This window comes from Aegilops tauschii, chromosome 1, assembly GCF_002575655.3.
Source record: "Aegilops tauschii subsp. strangulata cultivar AL8/78 chromosome 1, Aet v6.0, whole genome shotgun sequence".
NCBI classification, from domain to species: domain Eukaryota; kingdom Viridiplantae; phylum Streptophyta; class Magnoliopsida; order Poales; family Poaceae; genus Aegilops; species Aegilops tauschii.
In genome coordinates this window covers 92,713,447-92,734,609 of record NC_053035.3, presented here as the reverse complement: position 1 = coordinate 92,734,609, position 21,163 = coordinate 92,713,447, and the positions used below count along the sequence as shown (strand labels likewise).

Sequence of the window (21,163 nt, the reverse complement as noted above, 5' to 3'; positions counted from 1 at the left end):
CAGGGACATTTGCAGTGTAGAGGTCTATACGGTCGGTTGTGATGGACACTTTGAGCCTCTTTGATTCGTAGGATCTTGTAAACATAGGAATAGGATTTGTAGTGGCCTGCCCACTTGAATCCTATAAGAATAGCAAGGAAATGCGGGGAGTTGTGTCGCCTTTGAGAGTTACACTGATATTAACAGTACCGCACCTTCACTTGAAGAGAGCTGGTATCCGAAGCCTTTCTAGCCGTACCGGCAATACTAGCACATATATTCCAGCAAGTTCCACTTTGCTGATTTTACTCTGATGCTTAAGGTTTTCCTGTTATATCTACACTATGATCTGTGTAGCTGCTTTGTGTCGCACTAGCAGCAGTCCACTCTTGAAGCTAAACACTGCAGTGACTTACAAAATTGGCACCAAGGCATTGAGTGCCATTCTGGATGCAATGAAACTCATACGCTCCCCACCTGTTGATTCTTGTTCAGAATATGATCCTAATGACTATTCTAACCTCGAGGAGTCAAAGGCAGATGGCCTGTCCTGTTCACCCATCAAGGTGCCTGTTCTAATTTGGCAATGTTTTATTGATTGCGGGTATCTTGCATATGTTGTCTTCCATTCCTTCTACTTTGTTGCACCGCCATCTGCTTAGTTTACTCATCATATATGTCGAGATGCCATGCCTATCCATTATCAATACATATTCCATCTGTCATCATACCATGTTTTTCCACTCAAATGCTGCTCTTGTGCATCAGACATCAAAAAGGAAGAGGGTGATTGCCGAACCTGAAGGAGCACCAGCAAAGTCCTTGAAAAACGTGGTGGTGCCGGAGAAATCAGACAGCACCCCACTTATATTGGTTGTACAACCAGTGACACAAAACGTAGGACCGACTCCAGCAGACTGTACCCATACTTCACTGGCCACACCACTAGCCCCACCACACAGGACCTGCACTCCAGCAAAAGGTATACCGATTTCATTTGCCATAGCACTAGTTGTACCACTGAAAGATCCCACTCCAGCAAAAAGTACAGCAAGTCCACCGGCCGAAGACCTATCCCAACTGCAGAGACGGCCAATTCCTGCAGATTGGAACCCCATTCCATTTATTCCCAGTTTAAAAGACAATGCTTTCAATGTTGTTAGGGACTACGTGCATATATTCCCATCATGGGAAGATTATTGTGAAGACAAACACCATTTTCACATCTTCCTGTCCAACTTACGTGTAAGTGCTATTATTCATGGTTATTATTTTCCTGTTTTCTGCTGATTGAACACATCAATGATTTACATTACATTGTTGTAACTAGGCAAGGGTCAATCTGGATAGTCATGACGAGCAAAGCTTGCTTGTGCTTTTCAAGGAAGCATTGCAGCAGTATCGGTGTTACCTGAGGAAATCACACTTTGATGGCAAGTCTATAAACGAATTTCCGGTGAAGTCTCCTGTGCTAAATTTAGAAGACATTGAATGGAAAAACCTTGTTATGCACTGGTCTCGTTCCCAGGATGAGGTACTGTCTATGAAATCACATGACAATTTGAACTTCTACTTTTCCGCATGTGCCTTACGGATCTTTTTTGCAGGAAATCTGCTCGAAGAAGAATTCCGGTTTGACAAGAACAACATGATATCGCAAATATGCTGCCTGCTGCTTTGCTCTTGTTAGTACCTGTTGTCCTGTATCATTGTACTTGCATACATACCTGGTTCATTATGTGACAGCAATATGCATGATAGCTTGCTTATCAATTGTTCGCTCCAAATTATCTGATCTGTATGAATGGTTACATTAGTGTAGAATATATCCAATGCCAATGTTTTTTTAGCTCTGCATTGTTCTTGTAAGTACATGCTGTCCTTTATCAGTGTACTTATAATGATAGGTAGTTGCTCATGTACCATCACTCTGCAGCTTATTTTCCTTTGCCCTCCATTTTCTACACATCAGATCTATATTTACTCTTACCATAAGGTTGGTACTGAAGAAGTTTAGCTGTGCATTGCTCTTGGTTGTACCTTTTGCCTGTATCGCTGCACTTACATTTATAGCTACTTGGTTATGTAGCATCACTCTTCATCTTATCTTAAATATTCTCCATTTTTTCGTATATTATCACATCTATATTTACTCTTAACAAAATGTAGAATAAAGGCAATGCTTTTGAAGAAGATTCTGTGGTAAACTTCTTGAATTTCCCCCCCCCCATCAGCATGGACACAGCCTTTATAGAGCCTGTCTTCACCAATAATGTAAGTTTGTCCATCTCAAGCCTTCAAACTTTGTTGTATATATTTGGTTAGGCATGACTGCAATAGCTGTTTATTTTTGGTGTTTGCATCAAATTGCTTGTTTAAAGTTTATTATGTAGTTCATAAACAAAAGTTTGTCCTTTCTCAATTTAAGTTTTCAGTTGTACAACCAAGTTCCTTCTTCATACCATGTAAATTAAACTATACAGAGCAAGTGATCTTCTTTTGCACCGCATGTATGCTTCTGTTCTTCATGTGTAATCCAGTGGTGTGGTGAACCTACCCACTACAGCACAATGTCATATTCTGCAATGTCTTAACTATGAACAATGTCATATCATTCTACTATTATTTAAACCGTCTCTTTATTTGCCAATCTGAAATGGTATAAATTGACAGCACACTAACCATTGATACTTATGAGTTCTTGATCTGTAATCCAGTGGTGTCGTGAAGCTGCCAACTCCTTCACAATGTCATTTCCTGCCATGTCTTGACCTGAACAATACCATATTGTGTTAATGCAATTTTAAACTGTGTCACTTTATTCGTCAGTAAGAAATGTGATGAATTGTCAGCACTGATACTTTTATGTGCAAAACCTATCATCTGTCTGCTTGTTTATCTTTCGAAGTGAGGAAGATATAAGTGTTGAACAAGCGCAGTCTCATCATCTTGCTCAGCTGCTTGCGCTGCAGCTCCCCAGCAGGGCTAACCTTTCTTGAACTCTATTGAAGTGTTGTCGGTTTTGTATATTATTTTGTCGGCGTGTTTATTTGCACTGGTGGCGATCTTTGATGCCCAGTGTATGTAATCTGCTGTCTGCTTGTGCTTTATTATCATAGTGGCGAACTTTGATGCCCAGTGGATGTAATATGCTGTAATTTCTTTATTGTATAGTCTAGGTTTTTTCTTATTCACGATGCTGCAGTTATTTTACTGTATATATATCATGTCTTCGCAGTAAACCGGCCAAACCGTAAAATTACGGTACATAATCGGGCCGTCATGCAATCACGATGTAGGTTGGGCCTGAAACGTGCCGAACAGCTAACGGGCCGGCAGCAGCCCGAAATGAACCCCGGCCCATGATTGTGCGAATCAAATCACGGGCTTTTAACAGGCCAAAATTGTCTCGGTCCTTGTTTGGCCCAATCAGATATCGGCTGCGAGCAGGCCGGATGCAAACCGGGCCGTAGTTAGGCCCAACTATATGACGGGCTTTTAACAGGCCGAAATTAATATAGGGCCGAAATATTAAACGGGCCCTTAAAAGTCCAAAACTAATATCAGGCCGAATTACTAAGTGGGCCTTTAGCAAGTGGGCCCAAAAGCATAGTGTCCAGTTGACGGGCCGAATCTGATATGGGCCATAATTGAGCCCAAAGCCTCTTAAAGGGCCGAACCTGATCTGGGCCGTAATTTGGCCCAGAACATGGTAGGCTTTTAACGGGCCGGATCTCATATGGGCCACTATTAGGCCCGGAGCGTGGCAGGCCATTAATGGACCGGATCAAATATGGGCCGACATTTGGCCCAAAACATGGCAGCCAGTTAATGGGCCGGCCTACTAGGGTCCTCAAAATCTTGTGGGCCTATAGCTGGGCCGGCCCATTAATGTCGGCGAAAACTCATGGGCCTTTAGCTGGGCTGACCCATTATGATCCGCAAGAATCTTGTGGGCCTTTACCTCGGCCGGCCCATTATGGCACACAAAAATCTTGTGGGCCTTTACCTGGGCCGACCCATTATGGCCCGCAAAATCTTGTGGGCCTTTAGCTTGGCCAGCCCATTATGGTCTGCAAAATCTCGTGGGCCTTTAGCTGGGCAGGCCCATTATGGTCCACAAAATCTTGTGAGCCTTCAGTTGGGCCGGCCCATTTAAACTTGATGGGCCGGTCCACGTGTCAACATATCATAAGCGTGTCTCGCCCATTGGATGAGTGACACATGTGCCAACGCGGACCTGACACGTGTCTCCTCCAACCAATGATGATTTTACACGTGGAAAATCCCCATTGGTCGGGGCTGTTAACGGGTTATCGGATCCAAAACCCGACCCGATAGCTTAACGGTGTTCCGTTACGGTGGATGCCACGTGTCGGTCACCCTTGACGAAAGCACTTCTGTGACGCGCGATTTATCATCATGGAAGTGGACACTTCCGTGATGATAATTTTGGTAATGTCATAGAAGACTTCTACGACAACACAGGTATGACTATCTTGATTCTGTCATAAATTTGTCATGGATGTACATGCATGACAAAAAACGCGACCTACTGTGACAAACATGTATCATCACGGAAGTGTCTTTTTTTTGTAGTGGTAGGACTCCCGTAGGGCGCGCCATAGAGAGGGCCGGCTCTCCCCCTCATCCACTCCTTTATATACGGGGGAAGGGGGCACCCCATAGACACACAAGTTGATCATTGATCTCTCTTAGCCGTGTGCGGTGCCCCCCTCCACCATAATCCACCTCGGTCATATCGTAGCGGTGCTTAGGCAAAGCCCTACGTCAGTAGCATCATCATCACCGTCATCACACCGTCGTGCTGACGGGACTCTCCCTCGAAGCTCTGCTGGATCATGATTTCGTGGGACATCATCGAGCTGAACGTGTGCTGAACTCGGAGGTGCCGTGCGTTCGGTACTTGGATCGGTCAGATCATGAAGACGTACGACTAACATCAACCGCGTTGTCATAACGCTTTCGCTTTCGGTCTATGAGGGTACGTGGACACACTCTCCCCTCTCATTGCTATGCATCACCATAATCCTGCGTGTGCGTAGGAATTTTTTTGAAATTACTACGTTCCCCAACACCCTCTATACTCACCCACACCTCCTATTATTCTCCAGCGACGACAACCTCACACCGCAGCCGAAGCAGTCAACCCACGTACTCCCCTCCGCGTGGGCATCCACTACCGCGTCTTCCCCCGGCTCCGCGTCGTCCCCTTCCTAGGCCTCGCCTTCGTCCATCGTCCTGGTGCTCTCGGCGCGGCGTGGTCAATGTGGTCAACGAACGACTTCCATCGGAAGAGTACTGTACGTGGAGAGGCTGATAGCTGGGTCCACGGCCGCAGCAAGGAAGTGCCTCCTTATTACGCGCAACATAATTATTCCTCCACCTGACAGCACAGAACCATCGGACGGGCCACCGTATTTTGTGAAAAAAAACGTTCCCCCCCTGACTGCTGGGACCCACCAGCTACGTCTTCGCACGCAAGGAAGTGCCTGACAGTCGGGACCCACCTGGTCGAAGCGTACGTAGCGTTGTCATTCTGGTAGCGAATGTGTATGTACATATTGGTCGATCGGTCTGTCTGCAGGCTGCAAAGTTGAACCGTGGCCTGGTAAGGAAGGGCACGTGTCGTAGTAGAGGTGCTCACGTAGCATGTACACATACGTACAGCGGCCAGGGTGCAAGAAAGTATATACGGCCACGTACGTACATACGGGCGGGGTCTCGAATGCCTACTCGCGCATACGTACGGCCAGGGCTCATGTACATGGCTGGGTCGGAACGGAGAAGTTGCGCTGTCGTCGTGTTCATTGGGAGGCAACCGGCTGGGTCGGAACGGAATGCGTCATCGTGTTCATCGTGAGCCAACTGGCTTGGATGGAACAACTGATGGAAACGAGGCCTAGCATACCGCAGAACGGAGGAAACGGCCTTGTGTTCGACCGGCCATCGTCGAAACGGGATCCTGTTCATCGGGAGGGGTCTGGCGTACCACAAAATGGAGGAAACGGACCTCCTGCGGTCGAAACGGGGTCCTGTTGATCGGGAGGGGTGTGGCGTACCGCAAAACGGAGGAAACGGACTTGTGTTGGAGTGCTACGGTCGAAACGGGGGTCCTGTTCATCGGGAGGGGTGTGGCGTACCGCAAAACGGGAGTCCACGGGATACTCTTCATCCCCACCGTCGACCTCCTCCAGCCTCCACGGGCTACTATTCATCCACCATCGACCTCCTCCAGCCTCCACCTGCGACTGTTCATCCACGGGCTCATGTTCATCTAGCCTCCACCACGCGCTCCTCCACCGGCTACTGTTCAACCAGCCCTCTCCACGGGGTCCTGTTCAACCACCCCTCCACGGGCTACTGTTCATCCAGCCCTACACCGGTTACTGTTCAACCAACCCTCCACCGGCTAGTGTTCATCCAGCCCTCCACGGGGTCCTGTTCATGCAGCCCTCCACGGGGTCCTGTTCATCCACCTGCTCGATCGATCGGGGTACTATTCATCCAGCGGCAACGGCCTCTACTACCACGGGTTCCTGTTCATCCAACCCCCCACCGGGAACTGTTCATCCAAACCCCCCAACAACGCTCACTGTTCATCCAGAGGCAGCATCGATTGGCTTCAATTAGCAGCGGTAGCGAAGGAATCACTTGATCGGGTTCAGTTAACAGCAAGGGATCGATCGCTCGGGTTCAGTAACATAGCTAGTGCAATCGCTCGGGTTCAGTTAGATCCCAACACCTTGCTCGGGTTCAGTTAGAGCCCAACGCCTCGCACAGACGCGCGTACATATGAGAGAAACGCGCATCGCTCGGCCCCGACCACCCACCGTAACCAGGAACTCCCCCGATATTTTCCTCGCCCTCGCTTCTACCATGGTTTTTGCCGTCATGGACGGCCCAAAGAATGTCATGCAGCTGCATCTCCGGCCCGCCCAGGACGAAAAGCCCATTTTCTGTCATGATTTTTTGTCATAGAAGTAGGAGCCCACCACATCTATGATGATACCGGGTTTTGTCACAATTATCGTCGTAGAAGTGTCATAAGCATGACAGCAAAAAAATTGTTCGGCCCAAAATGTCACGGATGTGTCTTTTTTTGTAGTGTTGTGTTCTACTCGTGCATATCATCTACGCATAGACCTGGCTCGGATGCCACTGTTGGGAAACGTAGCATGCAATTTCAAAAAATTCCTACGCTCACGCAAGATCTATCTTGGAGATGCATAGCAACGAGAGGGGGAGAGTGTGTCTACATACCCTCGTAGACTGAAAGCGGAAGCGTTTGATGTAGTCGAACTTCTTCTAGCTCCGATCGATCAAGCACCGAACGTACGACACCTCCGAGTTCTGCACACGTTCAGCGCGATGACGTCCCTCGCCTTCTTGATCCAGCAAGGTATCAAGGAAGTAGATGAGTTATGTCAACACGATGGCGTGGTGACGGTGATGGTGAAGTGATCCGCGCAGGGCTTCGCCTAAGCACCGCGAGAATGACCGGGGTTGTAAACTATGGAGGGGGGCGCCGCACACGGCTAACAATTGATGTTGTGTGTTCTAGGCGCCCCCTCCCCACATATATATAGGTGGGAGGGGGAGGGGAGAGGCCAGGAGGCGCCCAAGGGCTGGCCGCCGGCCCCCTTGAGGCTTCCTTGCCATGCGCCCCTCCCCCCTGCCCCGCCATATTTAACGGAGGGGGAGGAAAGAAGGGGGGAGAGAGAAGGAAGTGTGAATCCTAATCCACACATGCCTTTCTCCCTTCCCCTTTCCTTCTACATCCTTGGTCGGCCCATATGTGGGGCGCACCAGCCCCTTGTGGCTGGTGTGTTCCCCTCTTGGCCCATAAGGCCCATATCTTTTGTTGGGGTGCCCGAAACCCCTTCCGGTGACCTGATAAGTGCCCGGTACCCCCCGAAACACTTCCGGTGTTCGAATACTATCGTCCTACATATCAATCTTTACCTCTTGACCATTTCGAGACTCCTTGTCATGTCCGTGAAATCATCCGAGACTCCGAACAACATTCGGTCACCTAATGACATAACTCATATAATACTAAATCGTCATCGAACATTAAGCGTGTAGACCCTACGGGTTCGAGAACTATGTAGACATGACCGGGACACATCTCCGGTCAATAACCCATAGAGGAACCTGGATGCTCATATTGGCTCCTACATATTCTACAAAGATCTTTATCGGTCGAACCGTTATGACGACATACGTTATTCCCTTTGTCCATCGGTATGTTACTTGCCCGATATTCGGTCGTCGATATCCACATACCTAGTTTAATCTCGTTACCGACAAGTCTCTTTACTCGTTCCGTAATACATCATCTTGTAACCAACTCATTAGTCACTTTGCTTGCAAGGCTTCTTATGATGTGCATTACCAAGACGGCCCAGAGATACCTCTCCGATACTCGGAGTGACAAATCCTAATCTCGATCTATGCCAACCCAAAAAACACCTTCGGAGATACCTGTAGAGCATATTTATAATCACCCAGTTACGTTGTGATGTTTGATAGCACACAAGGCATTCCTCCGGTATCCGGGAGTTGCATAATCTCATAGTCGAAGGAATATGTATTTGACATGAAGAAAGCAATAGCAATAAAACTGAACGGTCAATATGCTAAGCTAATGGATGGGTCATGTCCATCACATCATTCTCCTAATGATGTGATCCCTTTATCAAATGATAACATATGTCCATGGTTAGGAAACCTTAACCATCTTTGATCAATGAGCTAGTCAAGTAGAGGCTCACTAGGGACACAGTGTTTGTCTATGTATCCACACATGTATGAAGTTTCCGGTTAATATAATTCTAGCACGAATAATAAACATTTATCATGATATAAGGAAATATAAAATAACAACTTTATTATTGCCTCTAGGGAATATTTCCTTCAACTAGGGCTCAACCTTTTTTGTCCGAATTGCAAGTTCACCCTCGACTCGCAACTGGGGCCTGCCATTTTTTAGTACCAATTGCTAGTCCACTCTCAATTCGCAATTGAGGTCGACCATTTTCCCTAGTTGCAAGTCCACCGTCGACTCGCAACTGGGGCTCGACCTTTTCTTCTCCGAGCTACAAGTCCACCCTTGACTCGCAACTAGGGTCCAACCATTTTTATCCCAGTTGCAAGTCCAAACTCGACTCGCAACTTGGGTCCGACCTTTTTAATTAGCAATTGAGTGTCCACCCTCGACTTTCCATTGAGCGTCCAACATTTTTTTTCCTGGTTTCAAGTCCACCATCGTCAGTGAACAAACTGTAGATAAGCCGACCCAAGTAGTTAGGATACTTTTTTGTTTTGTTTAGTTTTCTTCATACTTTTTTGCTTTTTTATTTATCTTTTTTCTGCATTGTTTTTTCTCTCCTTTTAATATTTCTATTTTTCAAAAGTTGATCTCATTTTTTCATATTCTGATAAATTTTTGTTTGTTCATGAATTCACAAGTTCCAATACATGTTTAAAAATTTGTAAATTAGTTCATTTTTCTAAAATTATTAATGTTGATAATTTTTTAAAGCAAATCAAAACATGTTCTTTTTTATTCTCTTCTTATTTATCTATTTTGTTTTTTCCTTTTTGCTTTTAGTTTAATGTATATAAAGAAGTTCGCTTTTAGTTCATTGTATATAAAAAAGATCATGTATATGAAAAACAATGTTCAGTGTGTATTGGAAAAAAATCAGCGTCTATTCAGAAAATGATCATCATATATTACAGCATTGTTCACCATATATTAGAACATTTTTGGTATTCGTTAACATGTTTTCTAATTAAAAAAACTTATGTAAATTCGTGAACATGTTTTTGAAATATGTGCTGATGAAATTTTGTTATTTACTGAAAATTAATTATAAAATATAATAGTGAAAAACGCAAAAACCAATAGGCAAAAAATAAAATAAATCATTGGTAGCCTAGAAGCTAGCTATGGGAGATGTCCTTGTAAATGTATAACGATCAGAGGTAAAAGCTAACAATTCGATTTAGCACTAGCGATCATTTTGTTTCCTAGAAAAAGCTAGCGATCAGGTAACTAGCAACTAGATTTTTTATGAGGGGAGCTAGTGACGAGATTTGCATATAGGCCAGTCACCAAGGCGGACGCACGACGATGTAGTTTTTAGTTTTGGGCTTTGACAAATTGAAATCAAACAAACAGGACAACCAGGAGAAAGATTAGAAGCTTTTAAACCATCCAGAGGAATTCGGCAGGGAGATCCAATCTCCCCTTATCTTTTCTTGATTGCAGCAGAGGGCCTCTCGTGCCTCCAGAAATTAAGTTATCAGTCATCACTTCTCGCAGGTGTTAAGGTGGCTCCCACGGCTCCGGCCGTTAACCATCTTTTATTTGTAGATGATAGCCTGTTGCTTTTCAAGTCAAGTGTTGAGGGTGCGGAACTTGTATCAATCCTACTGAATAGGTATTGTAATGCTTCTGGCCAGAGAGTAAATCATGCAAAAATTTCCATCTTCTTCAGCAAAGGATGTCCACAAGTCATCAGAGAAGGGGTGAAGAATAACCTCCAGGTGCAGAACGAATCCTTGAGTGATCGGTATTTGGGTATGCCAACTGATGTCGGACACTCCAAGAATGGTACGTTCAAATATTTACGAGATAGGGTGTGGGAAAAAGTAAGAGGATGGATGGAAAAATTACTATCAGCTGCAGGCAAGGAAGTCCTGATAAAGTCAGTCGCTCAAGCAATTCCAGTGTACTCTATGTCATGCTTCCGCCTTCCGAGGGGAGTGTGCGATGATGTGACCTCCCTCATCCGTCAATTATGGTGGGGCAGTAAGAGAGGAAAGAGGAAACCAACATGGGTTGCTTGGGATGTGATGATTAGACCTAAGTACATGGGGGGTCCGGGAGTCAGAGATTTGGAGCTGTTTAACCTGGCATTATTAGCACGGCAGGCATGGAGAGTTTTGAATGATGATGATTCACTAAGTGCACAAATACTCAAGGTGGCCTACTACCCGAATTGTTCTTTGCTTGATGCAGATCTTGGACCTCATCCATCTTAGATTTGGAGGGCCATAATTGATGGGCGGGATGTACTTGCTCAAGGAATTATTCACAGAATTGGGGACGGAGAGACCACCAATATTTGGCACCATAACTGGATACCAAGGCCTAGTTTTAAGCGGCCGATTACTTCTCTGCTGCCGGTTCCACCAGAGCAAGTGTCTGAGCTGATCGACACAACCACAGCTTCTTGGCAGGAAGGATTGGTGAGAGCAGTTTTCACACCTTTCGACGCGGAAGAAAATTTGAAGATTCCCCTTTGCACTAGACGTGTTGAGGAATTTTGGGCTTGGAGCGAGACCCCGCGGGGGATTTTCACAGTAGGCTCGGCATACCGTATGCTTGTGACAACGAAAATCAGCAGAGAAAATTGGCTGGAGGGGACCGAGGAATCATCGCTTATAAACAGGGAGAGTGGGGAGTGGAAGAAACTTTGAAAAATGCAAGTTCCGTCCAAGATCAAAGTATTTGCATGGCGACTTACGAGGCACTCAATCCCAGCAGGCGAAGTGCTTCACCACCGTAATATGGCTACAATAGCAGCATGCCCATTATGTGGAGTTCATGATACATGCACTACAGGAATCAGGCACTTTGCCGTCAGCCATGGCTGACGGCAATGGCCTTTGCCGTCAGCCAGCAGACGACAACAGGTCCGGCTGAATAGGCTATGGCAAAGACCTCTTTGTCGTCCGCTGGCGGACGACAAAGAAGCAAAGGTCTTTGTCGTCCGCTAACCGACGGTAAAGAGCTTGGACGGCACAAGTGGCAGTTCAAGTCCGTTAAGTGGTTAACGGCGTGCTTTGCCGTCAGCCAGCTGACAGTAAAGATGCAAAGGCCTTTGTCGTTCGCTGGCTGATGGCAAATCTGCCAAATAGGCCAGGCCCCCTACACCCCAGGTTGCACAGGTAGCTGCCACGTGGCCACTTTGCCGTCTGCTGGCCGACGACAAAGACCTTTGCCATCAGCCAGCGGACGGCAAAGTGGCTATATAGCCCCTGTTTTTCCTAAATTCATTCAATTTGACAGAATTTCACATATATATGTACACATTTCAACATAATTTCAACAATCATACCAACAATACGTTTCCAACAACATATACACGTTTCCAACAACATGAACATATATATACAAGTTTCCAACAACATTTCCAACAAGTTTCCATAAATAAAAAGGAAGCACAAGCACAAGTAAAAGTTTGCAACAAGTTTCCATCAATGCTAGCTGCTTCCTCATCTCAAGCAAATCTGCAAATTAGGAAAGATGAAAGTTAGAAGAAGAAGAAGAAGACTAGCTAGAAGAAGAAGAAGAAGAAGAGGAAAATAAACTAATTATATGATAGTTTGGAGCTAAAACAAGGTTATTATGCCATTTTTTACCTAAGTGCACTATTTATGTCAAAAATGAAGTAGCTAAGCTAATTATAGATCATTATTGAGCTATCCTAGGTTGTTATGCCATTTTTACCTAAGTGCGCTATTTATGTCAAAAATAAAGTAGCTAAGCTAATTATAGATCATTATTGAGCTATCCTAGGTTGTTATGCCATTTTTGACCTAAGTGCGCTAATTATGTCATAAATGAAGTAGCTAAGCTAATTGAGCTATCCTAGGTTGTTATGCCATTTTTTACCTAAGTGAGCTAATTATGTCATAAATGAACTAGCTAAGCTAGCTATAGATCACTATTGAGCTATCCTAGGTTGTTATGCCATTTTCTAGCTAACAAAGCATTTGTTAAGCAAAACACTTGGGAAAACTTACCATAATCTGGGAGGTGAAGGACTGGTCGGGGTTGCGCCACCGCGAGACGGAGAAGGATCGGCCGATCCTTTGTGGGAGGCGTGCTGCACGAAAGATCATTTGCAATGTTTAGTTAGCATGATGCAACTGAAATGTCAATACTAGTAACTATTGAACATTCAAATGAAACTCACCATGTCCGTTGTAGCAATCTAGGGCATCGGCGGAGGAGTCTGGCCGGTTTTCTCGCACACGGGCAACACATTTTGTTTTCACGAGTCAGCCATATTAGTTAGTAATGAAACGAACATCACGTGCATGATTTGGCTAGTATGTGAGAGAAACTTACCACGAGGAGCTCATATAGGGCCCGGTGACCCGCGTCGTTCCGGTTCCTCTCCGCCTCCAACAGAATAGTCGTCCTCTCCTCCATCTCCCTCACCTTCTCCTCCGCTTGCCTGCTTGCCTCCGCCACAAGCTCCTTGGCCCTAGCCTCGATAGCGAGCTCCATTGGCCGTGGTCGAGGCCTCATCTCAGGAAGAGACTTCGTCTGGCACGTCTTGATCTTTGGGAGACTTCTAGGACAACGTACGAGTCCATCCCCAATGGCTATTGAGCCATGTCTCCTCCCATCACCAGATAGCATCACGAGCTCAGGATCAAAAGGACTCTGGCTCGGGTTGAACTCCTCACCTTTCATCTTCTTCCCCCAGTCTCTGTACCTCACAAGCTTGTCGTGGGAGGAGATATTGGTGAAGCTCTCTAGATGATCGAGGTCATCCTCCGACAATGCCTTGGCCTTCTTGTACGGGGCACTATGGGCCATGGCATAGAGGTCGTACAGCGGCGGCACCTCCTTCTTGTTGCGTCGCACCTGAAAGAGAGGAACAGGGTAAATTAGTAATTAAAGCTAGCATGAAAAATGAAATTGCATGAATCGTTAAGGGCTCGAACCACATACCCAGTGATCCCCGTACTCAAACAGGTTGGAGCTCCCTTGATGGTGCAACACACCTTGCATCTGGGCACGCTTGTCCCTGTTCTTGTTGTGGATGGCTAGCCATTGGGGAGAGCACCACTCATCCACCAACCTCTCCCAACAGTCCATCTTATCCGCACACCATCTCGGGGGCGCCTAAGTTAGACAAAGAGAAATTTCAACGCTACGCCTATGAATCAAATCAAGGAAACTAGTATAAGGCCTTAAGAATAGGTAATTACCTTCATGTACTTGTCCTTACTCAGATATTTGGCGCAACACTTCTTCTCCCTCCTGATGTTAGTCGAGGCGTACTAGTCTCGAACACACTGCACCCGAGCCTCGTGCCGTAGGTTCTGGAGTAGGCGCTTGCACTCGGCTTCGAGAACCATAGCCGCGTCCGCCTCGTGTTCCTCAAGACACATGTAGAAGGTCTGCAATCAAACAAGGCAACACTGATTAGTACAATCACTAGGTACTGTTGATATTTAATTATGTAAAGGAGAAATTACCCAAAACCGCCGTCTCACAATGTCGGCCACCGTCTCGCGCACGACACCGTCGACCATCTCCCCCGGCGGGGCCGGCGCAGCCTCGTACAGCTCCCAGGTCCGTGCTAGCTGTGGAAGCTCACCCTCACCGGGCAACGTGACCCACCCTGGGAAGTGGTGCCGGACTAGAGTACCAAGGACCTGGATGGGCCTGCGGACCTTATCCGTGTGTATCCAACCCCTGCAGTATGACAAGGCCAACACATTAGATATTAATTTGAACAAACATGAAGGCAAAAGGTTAAAAAAGACTAAATGCACTTACTTCTCCCCGTTAGGCTGAATAAACCACCTCTGGTCGCGGGTCGCCGACACGGATGGTAGCTTAGTACCACCACGCTGGTAGACCTTCTTGTCCTCCTCAACTAGCTCGCCCTCGCTGTAGCTATCCTCAGATAAGGTCTCCTCGACATCATCACCATGGCCGCTAGTCTCCGGAGTCACGTGTGACGAAGACTCTGGGACCGGAGTCTCCTGGGAGGAAGACTGTTGGACCCGAGTGTCCTGGGAGGAAGACACTGGGACCCAAGGCTCGGAGACCAGAGGCTCGGAGACCCGAGGCTCGTGGACCGGAGTCCGACACGGGTCCAGGTCAGACGGGTCCACCTGAGACGGAGCAGTCTGGTGGTCCAGAGACTCAGCGGAGGGTGGCGGCGAGGAAGGCAGAACAACCTTCCTACCTCTCCCAGCGCCCCGTCCACCTCTACCTCCACCCCTCTTCTTCCCCCGACCTCCTCTCCCGGTCGAAGAAGAAGCGCCCGCCGAAGGTGCTGGGGGTGTATGCATGCTGTCTACCAGCACTCTCCGAAGGTTCTGGGGTGGAATAACAACACCCCTCCCACACGCCGAGGTAGGAGGCTCGGAGCGCTCTTGACCCAAGCCCACCATCTGTCAACACCTGCAATGACAAAGAGTAAACGAAATTAGTACAACATAAACATAATAAAAAAATTAGTGTGTATCATCATCATGAACATAATAAAAAATTAAATACCTAATAACATTAACTATTTAATATCGGGGTGTCTGTGTCGGGGGTGCCGTGTCAGGATCTCGGGTTGTCGTGTCGGGGGTCGGGGTGCCGGTGGTGTCGTGTCGGGGTGCTGTGTCAGGGTCGGGGTGCCCCTCAGCAACCCTCGACCATCGGCAACCCTCGAGGGTCGGGGTGTCGGTGGTGTCGAGGGTCGAGGGGTCGGGGTGTCGGGGTGTTGTGTCGAGGGTCGAGGGGTCGGGGTGTTGTGTCGAGGGTCGAGGGGTCGGGGTGTCCCGTCGAGGGTCGAGGGGTCGGGGTGTCGGGGTGTCGTGTCGAGGTCGAGGGGTCGGGGTGTCGTGTCGGGGGTCGCGGTGTCGTGGTCGGGATGGCAAATCCTCGACCACTCGACCCCTCGGCGACCCTTGACCCTCGACACGAGACCCCGACCCCCCCGACCCCTCGACCCTCGACACGACACCCCAACACCTCTTCTTCTTTTACTTCTTTTCTTTCATCTTTCTTGTTTATTCTTAAAAAAACTACCTAAACTAATTAAACCTAAACTAACTAAACTCAAAAACCTAAACTAATTAAACTAAATAACCTAGACTAATTAAACCTAAACTAACTAAACTAGAAAACCTAAACCAATTAAACCTAAACTAACTAAACTAAACAACCTAAACTAATTAAACTAAATAACCTAAACAAATTAAACCTAAACTTAAACTAAAAAACCTAAACTAACTAAACTAAAAAACATAAACTAATTAAACCTAAACTAATTAAACTAAATAACCTAAACCTAAACTAAAAAACAGAAAAAAGGAGATGGGGTGGCAGGGGCTCACCATGGGGGAGGTGGCGGCGGCGACGGGTCGGGGAGGGGGCGGCGACGGGGCGCGATGGCGACGGGGCGGGGAGGGGGCGGCGACGGGCGACGCTCCTCGGGGGCGGTCCACCGGCGGCTGCGGCGGGAAGGCTCGAGAGGGGGTGGGGAGGTAGGGAGGGGACGGCGAACGGGCGGGGGGCGGCGATGGGGCAGCGACGGAGAGGTGGTGGGCCGTAGGGGCGGCGGGGCCGTGGGGCGACGGGGCGGCAGCGGTGCTCGTCGGGCGGAGATGAGAGGAGAGGAGAAAGAGATAGGGCGACGGCGGGGGCGGGGGCCGTTAAGTTATTTTGAAGCTTTGCCGTCCGCAAGCTGAGGGCAACGAACGGGCGGACGGGCAAGAGGGGGCCCGTTAGGGTTTACCAGCAAGTGGGCCCAACACCCTCTTTGCCGTCAGCTAGCTGACGGCAAAATGCTGACTGATGGCAAAGCCTTCCTTTGCCGTCTGCTGCCTCTTTGCCGTCGGCTTTCCTCTAGCTGATGGCAAAGCCATTCTTTGCCGCCAGCTAGCGGACGGCAAAGATGGGGCGGACGGCCAATCTTCTTATTCCAGTAGTGATGGAAGCATGCATTGCTCGAGTGTCCGGTGTCACGCTGTACATGGGCTTTATCATCAGAAGAAGTGTTGGATCAGTTATACATTGTTCAACACGATAGTGCGAAGAGATGGTTATTTGCCCTCCAAGAGAGGCTCAAGCCGGACGAGTTTGTTAGATTAGTGGTAACTTTGTGGGCAATTTGGGGAGCCAGGAGGAAAGCAATTCATGAAGGACTGTTTCAGAGTCCCCAGTCGATCAACGATTTCATAAGCTCCTACTTATCAGAGATTAATGTCATCTATACTCAGAAAGTTACTCCGGCTAATGCTACTATAGCAAGACCACGGCGATGGCTGCCTCCGGCAGACAATCACGCCAAAATCAACACCGATGCTGCGGTGGGAGGTCGAGGGAAATTCAGGACGGTTGCAGCGATCTGTAGAGATGGAGCAGGGATTTTTGCTGGAGCGTCGGCTATTGTCTACAGAACGATTGGAGATCCAGCTACGTTGGAGGCCTTGTCTATAAAGAGAAGCTCTAGCTCTTGCTGATGATCTGTACCTTCAACGAATTCTTGTTGCTTCGGACTGTAGAGGAGTTGTGGATGAAATCCAGAAGGATGGTGCATCGAACGATGGTGCAGTAACTCAGGAGATTAAATTGCATTCAGTTTCTTTTATTTCTTGTAAGATAGTTCATAAATTTAGAAGCTCAAACTTTGATACTCACAATCTTGCGAAGTATGCGTTGTGTCTTGGGACTGGTTGCTATGTATAGTTAGGCCAGCCTGAAGGTATTCCCTTCGTCCATGTAAGCATTGTGACGGTTGAATAAAACTTCGCTGGGTTGCGTAAAAAAACAGGAAAAAAAAGATGCCATTAACATTATACTATTTAGATGTGAGATTCACGTTAGATATGACATAGACGGACAAAAAAACAACCTCCAGCCCAACATAACCGTCCCATGAACTCCCGAAGATGTAGGATCATCCGCCTCGTTCCCCAACCAAAACATTCCTTGACGAACCACTGACAGAGTGACAGATTCCTATCCCATCTCCAGCATACCTCGATCCTTCGCCACCCGCCATTCTTCCTCCTCGCAAAAACCAGAAGCTAGGTTTTGCGCCCCTCGTCGGACGGTCGCTCTCCCTCCCGCCGCCGCAGACGAGCCGCCTAGGGTACACCCGTTTTGATGGACATTTTCTCTTTGGTTAAATCCAGCCCAAAAATAAAATTTAATTTGAAGAAATGTAGGCCTCGTGTATGGTTATTCTGAAATTTTCTCTGCCGCTTTTGAGTTCAGCCGGGTTAATCCGCCTGGCCTGCGAAGCTGAAAGGGGTATTTTGTTCTGTGCCGCTTCGACACGTTTTATGGTGAATTGATTGAGTGGAGGAGGCCTGTGCCTGAGGAGAATGCGGGATTATACTCCATAATCTATGCATATGTAAACAACTTCTGGGATTCAGGGCATCTCATCCATTTTAAAGGCTGGAAACCCAGAAATCAGTCCCAGTCCCACTACGCACAGATAGGTAAGGAACTTGAATTAAAAGTTAAAACCCATACCCGTCCGAAGTTATTTGATTTAATTCATATCTATCCTATTAAGTCCCTACCAGCTAGCCAATCTAAGCTGGTTAACTGTTTTGTGCTATCGTCGAATCGTTTCAAGTCAATATTTGATCTGAACTTAATATTTTCATAGTATTATTACAGTTTTAAAGATAAACTGGTATTGTAACTACATTAGTTTCCGGATTCCTGGAACCGGCTTGTTCAGTTGCTGTTTCCAGCTGATTCTTGGCATCTTTTTCTTTGGCATTGAGTTATATGCCATAGGGCTGGCAAAAAACCAGTGCTCGTGGACCCGACAGTTGTTTGCCTGCAGACAACATGGATACTGCAATGACATATGTTTTTCAAAAATAATCTGTTGACGTTTATAGTCTACTCCCTCCGTCCCAGAATTCTTGTCTTAGATTTGTCTAAATACGGATGTATCAAGTCACGGTTTAGTATTAGATACATCCGTATCTAAATCTAAGACAAGAATTTTGGGAGGGAGGGAGTAATATATACTTGTGTTGGTGCATAAGAAGTAGTCGGAGATTCCTTTTTGTCCATTGTAATCTTTGTTATTATTGACTACTTTCCTTTTTCCCACCTTTTAATGATTGGAACCAGGTGACTATCCTTGGACGTACCTATTGTCTTTAATTTTGACGGACATGGTGACTGAAGAATATGACAGTAGCTATGATATTGACGTTGATGAGTTGGTCATTTCCATGAGGACAGATCTGAATCGCTTCATGTCACAGGCCGAGGATCGCGAAAAAGGAAACAGGTGTTGCCTGATATGCAAGATAGTCCATCGTATTCGGCAAACTGACATTAATGCGTATGAGCCGAGTGTTCTCTCAATTGGGCCTTATCACCATTCAGAACTGCCACTTCTAGCAATGGAAACAGAGAAGTGGATATGTCTGGAGTATGTTCTTAAACTAAACTGTGAAGTTAGCTTGCGTGAGTACCTGAGCTTGATCTCTGGCCTGGAGAAGGAAGCAAGAGCCTATTACACTGAGGAGATAAACATGGATAGTAGAGAATTCATGCAGATGCTTCTGTTAGATAGCTGCTTTGTTCTTGTGTACCTTGGGGGCGTGCAGGCACAAGTAGCTTCCATAAATGGTGAACAGTTGAAGGAAAATGTGATAGACGAGAGGAAGAGGGAAGCAACGGACTTGAGCCACATGGATGCAGTATGCTGCGAAAGTGTGAGTGGGCACACAGCAGTTGACATTGAACTAAATCAAGTTGGTGAAGAGACTAATAGCCAGAACCAGGGGAATTACAGTGGCACTGTAGAATGGTATAACAGTTCTGCTGTCTATGACCTACTTTTGCTGGAGAACCAAATTCCCTTCTTTATTGTCAAGATAATTTACCAGCTCTTCTCACGCAATGTAGCAACCACTTCAGTGTTTACCAACAGCATTTCTGAATTCATGGAAGGCATTCTTTACCATTTCCCCAAAGTAATATCTGAGGCAAATAGGCCAGAAGATTTTTATCATCTGCTACACCTGTGTCATAAGTACCTGAAACCAAGTCACAAGCTGGACGATGACCATCACCGATATGCTGCAAAATCTCACTGCTTCCACTTTATGATTGATATCGGACGCATGATATTCACTTTTGGACGGGAGAAAAACACGATCGATGAGCGAAACATGTTCCATGAGCTAGATTGGTCAAATTCAGTCCAAAAGTTTAGTCGGTGGCGTAGAGCAGTGGACTATCATGAAGCAGGAATGCAGTTTAAAAAGAGGGAGTTTGGAGAAGAAAAATCTCATCTTTATTGGACATTAGATTCAGGAACGGTCTCATGGAGATGCCATGTTTGCCAATAGATGATAAGTCTTCTTTGCTTTTCAGAAACCTTGTAGCTTTTGAGCAAACATGTCCTCAAGTTGGGGATGACATCACTGCATATGTTGTGCTCCTGTCCCAGCTTACTAGTACGGCTGCTGATGTTGCTCTTCTAGCTCAGAAAGGGATTATAGTGCACCAGTTGGAAAGCGACGAGGATGTATCGACTCTCTTCACCAAACTTTTTGAGTATGTGGCATTTGATTTCAATGGCGAACACTACCTGAAATCCCTATGCTGTGCCATGGAAGCACACTACCAAAGTCGTATTAACAGGTGGATGGCGTGGCTGTGGCATAATCATTTCAGTAATCCATGGGTAGGTTTTGCCGCGATAGCTTCTGCTTTTATAGTTCTATGCAGTATCATGCAAACTGTTCTTGCTTTCTTGTCGTACATATGATGAAGCAACAGCTTCATGTTTAAGAGTTGCTTGCAGATATGCCTCGAAAGTAAAGTTTTTCCATTTTTGCTGTCACAAAGAGAACCCTGGGGTGTACTCTCAAAGATGGGGTGTTCTACAGTGAGCTTGCATAGTGCTGCGACATATCCAGCACAAATCTTGTCTCATGATTTGAGCTATATTTGCCCCATGATATTGACAATTATAGAGGTAATAACAGGTTAAAACGGAATTGATCAGAACTCTTTTTGAAGAATTTATCATGCCAATGATTTCCAGACAATCAAGCATAGGTTTCCAAGATATTGTAGGTAATCCAATTGCATGCGTTTCAATTTTCTTTGCAAAACAGTCATTTCGATCAAAATTATGTAGTTTTGTGTTGTTCCGTCGCTGTTGGACCATTTGTTACAAGATGGAACAAGATAATGGTATGGCTGACGCTCATCCTCGCTGCCTGATTCCTCACTGTAATGGTTGTGTCCTTGTGCCAATCAGAGTGGATTGACGAAGTGGTGTTGGGGTACCATGAAGATGTTTGAGCCCCATTCATCACTGAGTTTACATTGTCGCCATCGACAGCATGC

General features: G+C 46.6%; 1 pseudogene; it reads left to right on the top strand.

Annotated features, from left to right (window-relative positions):
• Positions 1 to 18,039: 18,039 nt before the first annotated feature.
• Positions 18,040 to 20,655, top strand: LOC109786859 (UPF0481 protein At3g47200-like; annotated as a pseudogene).
• Positions 20,656 to 21,163: the final 508 nt, after the last annotated feature.